Here is a 14,005-nt window from a genome sequence, read left to right on the forward strand (position 1 = left end):
TTTTGATTAATTAAATGGTTAAGTTTAATGATGACTAACTGATGACAACATTTCAAAACAATATCTCATGAACTTTAAATACGATTTGTTTAGGAAATTTATATGTGTATGTTTGTAATGATAGTTTACAATCTAACAAAATTTGAATGAATTTTTATAAGTTTTTTTGAATAAGAAAATAGTAATTTGATATTATAATGTTAGTTAATTTCTGAATAATATTATTAATGTAGTCTCGAGTCAAGGATTACCAAATTTAGATAATTTCGAATAGTTAATTATGTTTAATGTTTTAGTTTGAAATCTTAGGCTCGAGTAATTTTTAGTAAGTAAAATATTGTTTTTATAAAACTAACTAGTATTAATTCGGTCCAGAGTTGTAATAAATACAGAATTATGAGTACTTAATAAAAATTAACTTAAAATTTTATACTTGAGAACTTTGGTAATTAATAAATTGATTCAAAATTTTAAAACACCAGATCAATTAGCATCTAGCCGTATCCAAGTCTTTTAAAGTTAGTTCTATTCGGATACGAACCTTGTCTAAAATTAGTATTTAGCCGGATCCGGATAATAATGAATAAAGATCCGGATCTAAAAAACGATCCAACTGAATCCGGTAGATCACTTACTCGAGCTGCTCCGGCCCGCTGAGAACTTTTTTTTTTTGGATCCGGCCCGTCAATTATTTACGCTGCCCACCCCTAGTTTAGAGTAATAAAGTTTAAGTATTTGTCGTTAAGCACGATAATACAAAAGAAAACATTTATTGAAGCAATGAATAAATACTATGATCTTTTACATCAAACACGTTTTAGCAAAGCCTTTAGTATAGCAAAAACATAAAATTAATTAAGTAATTGATATAAATTTACGTTATGTATTCTATTATTGCTAACATATGTAGCTTATATTAATTTAATGTAGACTGATGGATGTTTAGTTTGATCCAGTTTTTCAATAATTGTTAAAGTTACGAATATTCTATATCATACATATTTTAATAAAACTTGAAAAAATTACTTAAAGCTATAATACTTATGAAAAACAAAAAAACTAAAATTATTTAGTCATTTTCAAACAACAAATCGGTATTGTATGCAGTCCTTGAATTTTCATGTATTAATGGTTAAAAAAGTCTTAACGATCGAAGTTTTTAAAAGAAGATTTATCTGATAATTTAAGCACTATTTGTGTTCGTAACTTTTTTTGGGAATAATATTTTAGTTTAAATATAGACGTTTTTAGTTAATAACTGCAAAACTCGTGGTTTTTTCTTATGTTTTTTTAACAATACTGTGATTAAAGTTAAGCTCATAAATCTAACTTCATATTTCATTAAAAACAGGTAAGTCATTTAGTTTTAACATAATAAATTTTGAAAAGTATGTTAATTGACACGTTAAGAAAATTATTCATTACATACATGTATAGAAATTAAAAACATACTTATCTTTATTAACATTTAAAATGAAGCAAATGCTAAAGGAGTTTTAGGTAGTTAAAACGTAAAGTATTTCATATGTATAAACATTATCATTAATCATCTGCTACAGGTATTTAAAAAACTTTACTACATAATTTCTTTTATATAATTATATTTTACTGATAATTGCTACAATAATTAAAATTTGTCATAGCTATGAGATTGCTTTTGTACTTTTTTGAAAATAATTCAAATCATTAAACTTTTTCTGATTGTAAAAACTTAACAATTTTTTATTCTATAGTTTAAGAAAATTGTAAAATTCAAGTTAAAACTTAATAACTTTACAGAAATAATGGTAATTTGTTTTTTAATATTTAGTATATATATTTTTTATTTTATTTTATTTTAACAAGTTTAACAACTTTGCACACAAAACTAAATTTACATAACTATAAAAAGCTTTTTTTTGTAAGTTGTCTTTTCAAGTTTCAACATTTTTATATAGTGAATTTATATAACATATAAATATTACAAACAGCTATGACAATGTTTTATCTCTAATCACAATCGGTTTCAAAAAGTTCTGTTTTATACTTTTTAAAATAAAGAAAGGTTTACAGATGTTCATTGATTAAGTTCAAAATAAACCACGTTTATATGCAAGCATGTTTGCTTCAAAACTAATGAAAGTATTTATTGGCATACGTATGTGTAGAAGTTAAATAACAACCAACACTAAAACAACTAATCAATTAAAAAAAAGATCCTGCAAAGATTCAAACAGAACTTTTCGAAAGTAAGGAAATAAAACAAGCAATGTATATAAAAGTAACTACTCAAGAAAACTGCATTACAACGAAGTAAACTTTACTGTGAACAAAACTTGCTTTTTGAGTAAAGTCATAAACACAAATGGATAATCAATTATAAACCGAATTGGCTCAAAACGATTTGCACATCTACCAACTTGCATCATATATACTATTACTGAAGCAGCTTTAGTTCCTTTTTCACTTGCCTCAATAAAAGCTTTGTGAGCTACTTTATCTACAAAAAGTCTCCCATTTGTATGCAGAGCATCTTCGGACATTGCACTAAAATCTGACTTTTTTCATCAAAAGCATTTTTTATTCCCAACGTACGTAGAGTTTCGTTCAATTTACTCATATTCAGTTTTGAATTTCGGCATTTTCAATAAAGCTTTTTCACTTCTAAAATTTTTATCGTCTTTAATTTGTTCAATTGTTTTGACGTTTAATTTTTTGGTTACATTTTTTAATCCAAATCTTTCATCAGGTAAAATTACCAGCACAGTTAAATCTGGTTGCTTGTAAAAAATTTTCACTCACTTATAGCCTTTTTCGTAAACAGAAATATACAAAAAGCAACTTTCTTGAATTATCATTTTTGCAGTAGAAGTTTTCTTTTGTGAACAACAAAACTTAGCATTGTAGATGTTTCCTGGATAGAATTTGTTATACCAATCAGCTTTGAAGTAGGTACAACTGACTACAACACATGTAGTATTAGGGTGCAACTTAGTAAACAAATCTTTAATTTTTCCATCAGTATAACTTAAATCCCAATCATTGATTATAGCTTTTGACTTTTCAGCGTTGTTCATGTAGTCTAAGATTGCATTTGACATCTAAAAGCAGATTCTATTTAACTTTTGTACTTTGCAACCATCTGAAACTTTTTCAATAGAAAAACAGAATTAGCAAGCCTAGTTTGCTATTATTCGTAGTTGGAGTTTATTACGTTTTTTTAGCACTTCAAGGTTACCAAGAAGTTGATTATCTTCTAGAAATCCTAGTGCCTCTTCAAGCTGCTGCTTGGTTGTTACATTAGAACCTAATAGTAGCATTGAAAGAGGAAGGCAAATGCTCAGTGGTTAATAGAAAATATTTATACGTTCACCAATGCTTTCATAAAGCTTCTTAAAATGTTGACATTAAACGAATTAATATTCATACTGGTTTTTAGACACCATAAAACTTTAATTATGAAGTTTCTTGTTATCATAACTGACTAAATTACTTATAAAACTATACTTATGTTTTACCAATTAATAAAGGGTTTATTAAAAAGTTTGTTAGGTATAACAGCTTATTTTTACAATTTAATGTTTTATAGCCATATACAACGTTACATAAAAACTCAATGTTTATAACGGTTTACTATAATTTCTAACTCGCTATCATTTCTAACCCGATCATTTCTAAGCCGATTACTTCTAACCCAATCATACCTAACCCGATCGTTTCTAATCTGATCTAACCCGACAACTTTTAACCCGATTTGTATTGATATGTTTATTTATTATTGTTCTAAAATAAGGATTTGTTTTAAAATGAGGATTTGAAAATAAGAAAACATAAATAGATATGTTTGATGGTAGTAAACAAGACGAATAAAACTATATTTTTTTGTAAAGTCACTAATATATATTTTTTTCCAATAAGTAAGTTTATTAAATAAATTATTGTAACTATAAACTTACTTTTTGAACAGCTTAATACATTTTTTTACAAAAAAAGTGTGCGCTGTTACTTTAACACAAAAAACAAAATTGTTGATAAACAAATGTTTTTTGTGGACTTACAAAATATCTGTTTATCAAGCCAATTTATTTAAAAATTCAAAGTTGCCATTTCATCTTACTAAAGACTTAAAGAATAGCATTAAACCAAATATTTAAACTGAACTTATGCATAACTACATTAAAAATTATAAGATCTTTTATCTAAGCCAACCATTATTTAATACAAAATAATAATTAACTACGGCTCTATGAAAGCTTAAATTTATAAAAAAAAAATTATATACATTCTTACTTCAGTTTGAAATTGGTTCTAGCCTAAAGTGAAATTTAAATAAACTTCCTTAAATTTATTTGTTTTTTAAACTTTTTTTGTAAATTAGATGACTTACAAGCATTAATAGTAAAAGATTAAAGTTTTAGTAGCTATGTCATGTAAGAATGAAGGTTAACAAACATGCAAAATTTGGTTTAAAACTTAAGTATACTTAAGTTGTTAATTCTGACAGAAAATAATTAGTCGATGGAAGTTATATACTTCAACGACTATAACTTTTTAACCTCATAAAGAAATTATCAGAAAACAAAGTTTATTATCAAGATGAAAACGATAAACAAAAAATTAAAGTTAATAAGAACAATTTTTTTTTGCTATTTCATACTAAAAAATTTTTTTATAATTTTCAAGTTTGTTTCTACGATATCTGTCTATAGCATAAAGTACGTGTAATTACAAGAAATAAAACAAAAAACAACTTAAGCACCAAAATAATCAAAAAATTTGAAAATCTATACTTTAACATCCATATATCCCCACGTGTTGGCAATCTTGTGCTCCCGAACTCAACCAATGTTTTCTCCTCGCAAAACTCGACGGTGGCCCTCACGTCTTTGCTCGTTTCGCTCAGCGTGATCACTTTGCTCTCCGGCACTCCCCTTTTGCCGGGAGCGTTGTTTTCCACGGTGTTCGCCTTGTGCTGGTTTTTGTGGAAGGATTTTTGCGGGCGATCGCAGTTTAAAGCGCACTTGCGGTACGCCATTCGGTTGCAACTCCTTTCGAACATCCCGCCGCACATCGGACACTTCCCCGTGTTCGCGCTGATCCACACCGCGCTTTTGTCGTTGAACTTCATCAGCTACCTCTCGAGCTTTTTGCGGTCCAATGGGTCGTGCGTTGTATTGCACGTTGCAGTTGCGGCGGAAATCTTTACACCTGATTATCACGTCACAGTCGGCTCCGGGGCACTACGTGGTATTTTTGTTGCTGTCCATGTAAAACATGGCCAGTAAGCGCAGGAACTTTAATTAAAGTTAGTCATCTGCTAACGTGTTTAAAATAGTTTAGAAACTTACGAGCTGCGCGCTTCCTGTACAAAAGACGTGACTTATTCTGTTATCAACGTTTTCAACCGTTTAACATTTCAAGCATCTTTGCAAAACACGCATCCGCAATTAAGGTTAGCCGTTTGTCGGGTCAAAAATTATCCACGAAAATTTCACGCTCTAAAGCGGAAGAGTCGTTTTGAACTGGTAAATCTTCGACCTTGGGCACTTTTTCTTTCGATTCTAACCTTAGGAATTCAAGAGCTGTTTGGAGATCCCACTGGTTTTGTGGTCTCTGGTTTGGTGACACTGTCTGTATTAAAAGTCAAGTTTTAAATTTAAAATGTTATGCTTTCTATAATGTCGGTTTGGGTCAGCTGTTCAAAAACTGAATCTTTAGTCTCCTTTCTGACAAGCTCCTGATCTTTTCAAAGTCACTGTAGTTACATTCAAAGTCACTGTAGCTTTTTTATAAGCGCTGTAATTATTTTCATATTCACTATAATCAAAACTCGATCAGTTAAAAATAGCATTTCTGTATTTAAAGACATTTTCTGCTATTTTTTTTTTAGTAAATTGAAACTGTAAAGGTTAGATTTGTTTTTTAAATGTACAACAGTTGCTAGAAAAGTTTTAATAACTATTTTAATTTGATTGAATGAAAGTTTTGAACATTTAATGTACAATGTACGTAGCTAAGTAATTTTACATAATTTCAAATTTTTAGTTAGTCATTTAGTTTTTTTTTACATTTTTTCACCTAGATTTAGATACTTGAGTATGCTTTATAGCTGTGTTAATAACTCTAGCGTTGAACCTTTAAAATAACTATTATCACTTTAATATAGTCTAATACATATCTAAAACTAAGCAGATATATTTTTGACTTTAAAAAAAATGTTTAATTTCAAAAAGATGGTTATATAACCATTGATAGTATAAACATTTATAAATATACAAAATATGACTTGTTGAGATTGTCTAATAGTTGAAAATCTATATTATTTTTAAAAACAAATTTTTTATCTACAATACTATGTCAGCAGCATAAACTCATAATTCCATATTTTATTAGAGTTGATCCAGTCACAGTGTTACAGATTTTATCTACACATAACTATATCAAAACAAACCTATCATGAAGTTAAAAAGTAAAAAGTGACAGTTAACAGAATTATACTAAAACTACTTATAAAAACTCATAGTTTATTGAAAGATAAAAAAAGATGCTAAAAATATTTGGTCCTAGGACCTGGTGCACAAAGAACCTTTCGGTTATCGAGTCGCACACCACCGATACCTTTTAACGTCTTGTTAAGGACTATATAATAAATATATATTCCTATATAGTGTCCAGTCGGATATATTGTCGAGTCGAAATAGTAAATATGTATTATTTTTAATTTTAATTTAAACTAAGTTATTTTTCATATAACCAAAAACACTTAAATTGATCTAGTTTTTAGTTTTTAATCTAGTACTTATACTTTATACCAACAAATTAAACACCTATGAATTCATTTAACAAAACTTTGATGTCACCTGCTCCCTAGGAGTCAAACAACAATTAAATTTACATTCTGTTAAAAAATATTTCGGATTTATAAACTTTTCTTAAAATAAAACAGCTTCTTGTTAATCTTTTAAGAATATTTAGTTTTGAAACTTACGTAGTAAAGACTAATTCAATTTTTTGTAAACCGCGATGTAATTACCATTAACCGATTGTGTACTTTGACACCGCAATATTCATTTGTTTAGAATTAAATTGTTTATTGAACGATAAAAAAAGCGATCAAAAACTTTGGTGTAAGGACCTGAAGTACAAAGGAACCTTTCGGTTACCGAGTCGTACACCACTGAAAGCCGACATGTAAACTTAAGTTTTGTTTAATAAAACTTTGCCAAAACTAAATTTTTAATTTTGTTTAAAACAAGCATATATAAAAGTCATGACAATATTTGTAAGGATTTTAGTTTTATTTTTTTTATTCCATCAATGTGTTCAGCTGAAAAAGCAATATTAAACTTAAAAACTTTAAAAATTACAGAAGTTGCAATGATTAATTGAATTTTTTGATTAAATCTGTTAAAGGGTCTGACAAATAAATAATTTCACGTGAAAGTTTATATAGGTCTGTAAGCACAAAAAATGCATTTTTATTTTAGTGTATAGTATTAATTTCTAAAGCAAATTTTTAGGAACTTTAACGTAACAAACAGTTCACTTCTAAATAAAGTTGTTTGAAATAATATTATAACTTTTCAGAATTATTTATTAGTTTTTTGTATTTTGAAAAAAATTCTATATCTATGCTTAGTTTAACATTTTCAAACATGTCGTAGTATAAACGACGGTAATAAACCTGAGAAGGTATACTTTAGCTTATTTTTTTTGTCTAACTTTATAATGACATAATTTTGTATTGTTTTGTTTATTTTAACATATTTTATCTTACTTTAAAGTTTAATATTCAGACAAAAATAAAATTATTGTAATTTAGTGTAGTGTAGGCTGTAGGGTGGTCAGTAAAGGAAAGGGATCTATTTAAAACAGCGTCTCTAAAAGTGAAACTTTTAATACACTGTACTTTTTTTATTCTTATTATAGGTGGAACAACACCTCCAGCTTTCTACCCTACGCCTCGCCCCTGATAGCTAGTATAGTATCTCATTTGTTTTTTATTTTAAAAACTGTCAAAGTTAATTTGTATAATGAAAAATAAATATTTTTGTGTTATATATGCATTATAATAACAAAAACAACTTTGTTAGTTTAATTTTATTCTACTAATAAAATATATATTTATTAAAAATTTGTATCTATGTCCCTAATGTTTCTTAAAATAGAAAAAGCAAATGAATTGGTATGTCGTTCAATGCCCTAAAGGTCTTTTTACAAACTAGGTCTATTGACCATATATATTAGTGTCGATTTTTTCACGACCAATATACTTATGTAAAATTTCTATATTGTTATTCATTCCATAAAGGCTAAATTTAAAAAATTAAGGAACAAAAGTTATGAAATCCTCGCAATACAGTTTAGGCATGTATGCATTATATTATTTCTGATAAACTCAGTTTAGCTTAATTTGATAAAATTTGAAAAAAAGGAAAAATTACAGTTTGCTTTTCTCCTAAAGTGTTGTTATGTAAATATAGCTTAACTTCAGTGATTGCAGTCTGAAGTTTTGACTTCAATATAGTCAAATTATTTAAGTAAAGTTTTTAGATCTTTACTTATAAATTAGTTATGAAAATTTTGAACTGTATCAGTATGCTCACATAGATATTTGATGCTATTAAGACTTAGAATGTCTAGACTAGAGTTTCTCAAAGTTGGCAAAGAGGCTTCCTTGGGGGCCATAACAGAATTTTAGGGGTCATTAGCAGCAAAGTGATCAAATGGGGGCAGTGAGGTCATAATTTAAAACTTACACTTGATTTTGTGAAGCTTATGATGACGAGTAAAAAAAAAGTTATGCGCTTAAATGGTAGTTTTTTGAGAAACCTTGAGAGAAGGCCATAGCTTTTTTAATTTCTTTAAAGGGGGCCTTTTAGAAAAAAAAAACTGGGAAGCCGTGGTTCAGACAGCTTGAAGTAATAACATATATATAATAATGTAATTTTAATTAAACTACTTTTAAGTAAAAGGGTCAAGTTTAATTTAAGCTAATTTTGAGGAAACATTTTTAAATGCTGTACTTGTAGTTAGTAATGAAAACTTTCTCAAAAACTACTCAGGATATTATTGTAAAAAACTTTAAATCATTTATAAGTGGCAAGTATAAATATTATTTCTTTATGCAAGTGATATATTGTTCAAAAAAAGTGAAACTAATAATAATGTTTTGTAACTTAAATAACCAGAAGTATGGTTTCTATTTTAAATATTGTATATAGATTACCAGTAATTTTTTAATGATTTTTGGTAATTGTATCATCAAGCTGTCATTTATTGTAAAAAGATTAGTATTAGTTTTATAAATTCTAAATCTATTGCTGGTTTAGTTTTTAAAACGTAGCAGGTGAAATTATACATGTTGAAAGCTTCAGTTTTATTACTGAAAGATCTTTTTATACAACAGAGCCTTTAACTGCATTTTTGAACATTTGTTTTTTGTGTTTAATCAGAGCTGCCAAAAGACTGGGAATCCTGGAACTTGACAATTTAGGTCCAAAAAATAGGAAAATCCTAGAATTTTAAACTTTTTTTTAAATAAAAAGTAACAAAATTTTAATTTGATAAAAATAATCTGTCATAAAAATAAAAAAAACATTGTATCATTAATTTTTTCTTTAAAAAACACATTTAAGTAGTTTTACAGTATCTTTTCAATGTAGTTATATCATTTAAGACATATTTTTTAACTTAATTTTAATTTTATACTAAAAATAAACCAAAAAACTTCTTTTTTAAAAACCTGGAACAATACAAAAGCCTGGAAGAAATTGACAAAAAACTTTTAGCAACCCTAGTTCAATAAACTTCTTAAAAGAATAAAGCTATTTGTTGATTTTATACCATGAAGTATGGATAAGGCCAAACCTGTGACAATTTTTAGGCCTTGGAAAAAAAACTTTGTCTTGTTCACCTGATTCAAGTAATCATGTGATGTTTAAATAGATAATCATTTCCTGATTATTAATCAGTTTATGAGTTAAATTTGAAAAAAAAGTTTACCAGATTGCATAGGTTTTGAAAACTCTTAAACGTTAGGGCTAGGATTTGTAGAAATATTAGGGTAATTGTGAAAAATAGACAGGGTTGTGAAAAAACCTAGAATCCTGGAATCTGGAAAAATTTGAAAAAACCTAGAATTTCAAATAAAAGATGCTAAAGAACCTGTAATTTTAAGCTACTTTTACATGTAAAGTAATAACATTTTGATACAATACCAAATCCAAATAAGAAAAAGAAATCCAATAGAGAAAAATATACTGTGCTGGAAGGAAAGACTTAAGGTAATCTTAAATCAATTTGTATTATGATATATTACAAAAAACTTACTATATTAATAAAAAAGTTTATGTATCATTAAATTTATTTTTTATTAAAAACTATTTTTAAGTAGCATTACAGTATCTTCTTGATTTTGTTATACTATTTAAGGGAGTTTTTTACTTTAAATTTAATTTTGAACTAGAAATAGAAATGAAACTTGTACTTACAAAAATCTGGAAGAAACTCAGAAAACCTGGAGAAAATTTTCAAAAGACCTTTGGCACCATGAGTAGAGAATAATTTTTTTGATTTATGATTTTTTGTGTAAAATGATGTTTCACTCAATTAATATAGAAATATTAATAGATCCTAAGTCATAACAAATATCTCAAAACCAAAATTAATATTTTTTGAGACATTAAGGCTTAGCTTAAGTTTACAAAAAAAAAAAAAAAAAACTGTTAAAAAAAGATTAAGGCAACTATGGATAAAACTATTTTAGTTTCAATAATGTTTTTTTTTTAGCACCAGCCTTCAGCTTTTATACCAGTTTTCATTAGTTTTTTGTTATGTTAAGTGTAGTTTGTAAACTTAAAAACTTAAACTAAGCTTTAATGTCTCCATAAGTACTTATTTTGAGTTTTAAATAGTTTTAAATATTTTTTCTAGGTGAGGATCTTAATATTATTTATTAGTTAAAAACTTTCTACTTGTATGCAAGTTTAGATCTTTAATTGTTACTCTCAAACTAAATTAAAATTTTTCTAGATATTTATTCTGAACTTAAGACTAGTTTTTTTTAACTTAATTCTTTTTTTATAAGTTATATTTTGCCTGAAGTTATTAATTACTTGTTATTGTAATGATGTAAAAGGTATTAATCCTGATTTGAAGTACATGTTTAGTAATTTAGTTTTAATTGTTTAACTTATTTTAAGCTTAAGTTAAGGCCATAGGGGGGTCCAAACCTTTTTTTTACAAAAATTAACTTTGGCTTTTATATGAAAGCTTTAAGTACAAACTACAAGCTAGTTTTTTTAGAATTCAAAAATGTCATTTAACTTTTGAGATATTTTATTTTTTGTAAAAAGTTTCCGATACAAACATATGGACCACAAATTTTTCAGGGTCAAATTTCTTGGAAATTTTATAAATCACTAAAAATCTATCTCTTCCTTCATTTTTAAAGCAATCTTCTTCGAATTTTCAGGAAATGTCCCTTATATTAAAAGAAAAAAAATTTACTTATGAATTTTGCTAATATTAAAAAAAAATTATAACAAAAGTTAAAAACAAAAGTTCCTTTAAAACAAAAAAAATCTTAAAATTTATTAAAGTCCAAAGTAATGTTTTTTGTTACTGTATAAAGATTAGACTGAAAGTTTGAAGAAGATTGCTTGAAAAAAGTAGGAGGAGATAGATTTTAAATAAAATAGTCTTTTTTTGCTGTTTTAGGGAATGCTTTCCATAGGGAACCTTTTATGAGGTTAGAGTTTGACTGGACATATCCCAAAATATGATACGAATTTTTTTAAAGGATATAAAGGATCTTGAAACAAATTAGATCAACTTGTAAAAAACATGGCTACCCCCTATTGCCTTAACTCAGACTAGTTTTTGGTCAATAAGGCTGACTTTTTCTTCAAAAAGTAACTACCCTGTATTAGTATACTATAATGTAATATAAGATGTAACGTTAAAAGACGTTAAATCCTAGAGATCCTGATAAGCTAAGCTTATCAGAATATATACCACAGATGTTTTTGTGTTAAAACTGTGTGAGTCGGAATAAAGTTTTAACACAAAAACATCTGTGGTATAATGTAATATATAAATTTAAAAATTTTGTTGTATGAAATGTGTATTTATTAACTAAGTAAAATAGAATAATAGCTAAAAAGTAAAAATTACAACTTTAGCTTTGTAATTAAGAAAAATGTATATTTTTTCTATTTATATATATATGTACAAAACAACTTTAAAAACTTTTGTCATTTCCTAATTTTAGTGTATAGTTTTTGGATTAAATTATTTTTAATTTCAAATTTAATGATATTGGGACAAAAATGGGTTGTTGGGACAAGTACATTAAAGAAGTATTTTTTAAAACTATGCTTAGTTTAATTTAATTTATTTTTATTTTAGAATTAGTAATTTATATATCAGCTTAAATGTTTTAACTGGTCTAAGCACAAAAAATGAATTGTTTTAACTCAATTGTGTAATAAACTTTAATGACACAAGTTGTACAGCTACCTAGTACATATTTAAAATATCTTTAGCTAGCTTATGTTAAAATCCAAGTAAAAAAGAAGTATGATGTAAGTTTGTTATATAAAAATTTGAAGTCATACTCATCTGTAACAAACATACTTCAGAGTAGCCACAAATTAGGATAACTCAAGTTAGTTTAAATAGTTTTAAAACTTAGACAGGGTTCGTGCGCGTCAGGCTAAATCAGGCTAAGTCAGGCTAAATCAGATTTTTTATTAAAAAACTTGAGAATTTCAGTTTTTCTGATTTCAAATGCTTGAAAATTTTTGATTTTAAATTGAGAAATCTTTTTAAGATCAAATTGAGATGTGAATTTATTACTAAATGAAGATTTAGTTATTAAAGACAAAATTAGTCAGTATTTGTAAAAATAAATGTTTAATACCTTTTGTTGAATCTCTAAAAAAAATAAAAATATTTATTATTTTGTTTTGAGTAGATTATATACGTCAGTATTATAAAAATTCATAAATAAAAATACAGTTTAAACATTACAGTTTAGTTCAACAACTTAGCTGTTTGTTTGAATTTGTTTACATCAGCTATCTTTTTCAGAGCTTAGTTGGTTGAACTGTTTTAATATCTAATTTAATAGCTTTATACCAAATACTTTTTAAATAAAAACTCTTAGCAGTTTATTCATATATTTTACTGTTTGTTCAAAGTTATTAGAGATATTTACAACACTATAACTTAGCTTTAAGATATAAGTACTAAGTTTTGTGGGAGTACAAATTTTAGGTACAATTCATTTATCTTTACAAGAACAAAATATTAAATGTTTTTTTTTAAATTTAAGTATACACTTTTTAAATCTGGTATGACATCAACAATCAATGTATTTATTTAGAGTTTAGGGTTTATAATTATGTACCCATTTGAAGTATTAGTCAAAGTACTATATTAAAATTTTTTTATTTATTTTAATACTCGTGTAAGCATTTTATTTCAAATTTTTATAAAACACAACAATGTAAGTCGTTTTATTATAAATCTTTGGGTTATAATGTTTTTACTTAGTGCTTAATTAAATTGAAAAGTTGTTTTAAGTAATATATATTAAATTTATACTCTAGTAATATATTAGATATAGCACTTACATTGAAACTTGTCACTGAATTTGTTATGTTAAGGGCATAGGGGAGGTCAATCACCTTTTTTACAATTTTGTCTTATTTTATTGAGTTGTAACTAAGCTATGAGTTCCTTTTTGCAGATTTTTAAACCTAAAAATATTTTTAAGATAAAGGTGGTTGAAGTCGGAGACTACAATAGTACTAATCAAGACCCCCCAATACCAAAAATGACTTCTAAAAAGGATTTTCCTTACTTTGAAAAAATGTCAGGCTAAACTGGCCTCAGTCAGGCTAAATGAAAAAAATTTTGCCACAAACCCTGCTTAGACTAACTTAAGCTAGTTTAAAATTTTTAGAAAACTATGTATTAATTAGGCTTTTTGGATTTTTTCAGTTGAACTCAGGTTAAT

Source organism: Thalia democratica, chromosome 6, assembly GCF_965202585.1.
Source record: "Thalia democratica chromosome 6, ktThaDemo2.hap1.1, whole genome shotgun sequence".
Classification (NCBI taxonomy): Eukaryota; Metazoa; Chordata; class Thaliacea; order Salpida; family Salpidae; genus Thalia; species Thalia democratica.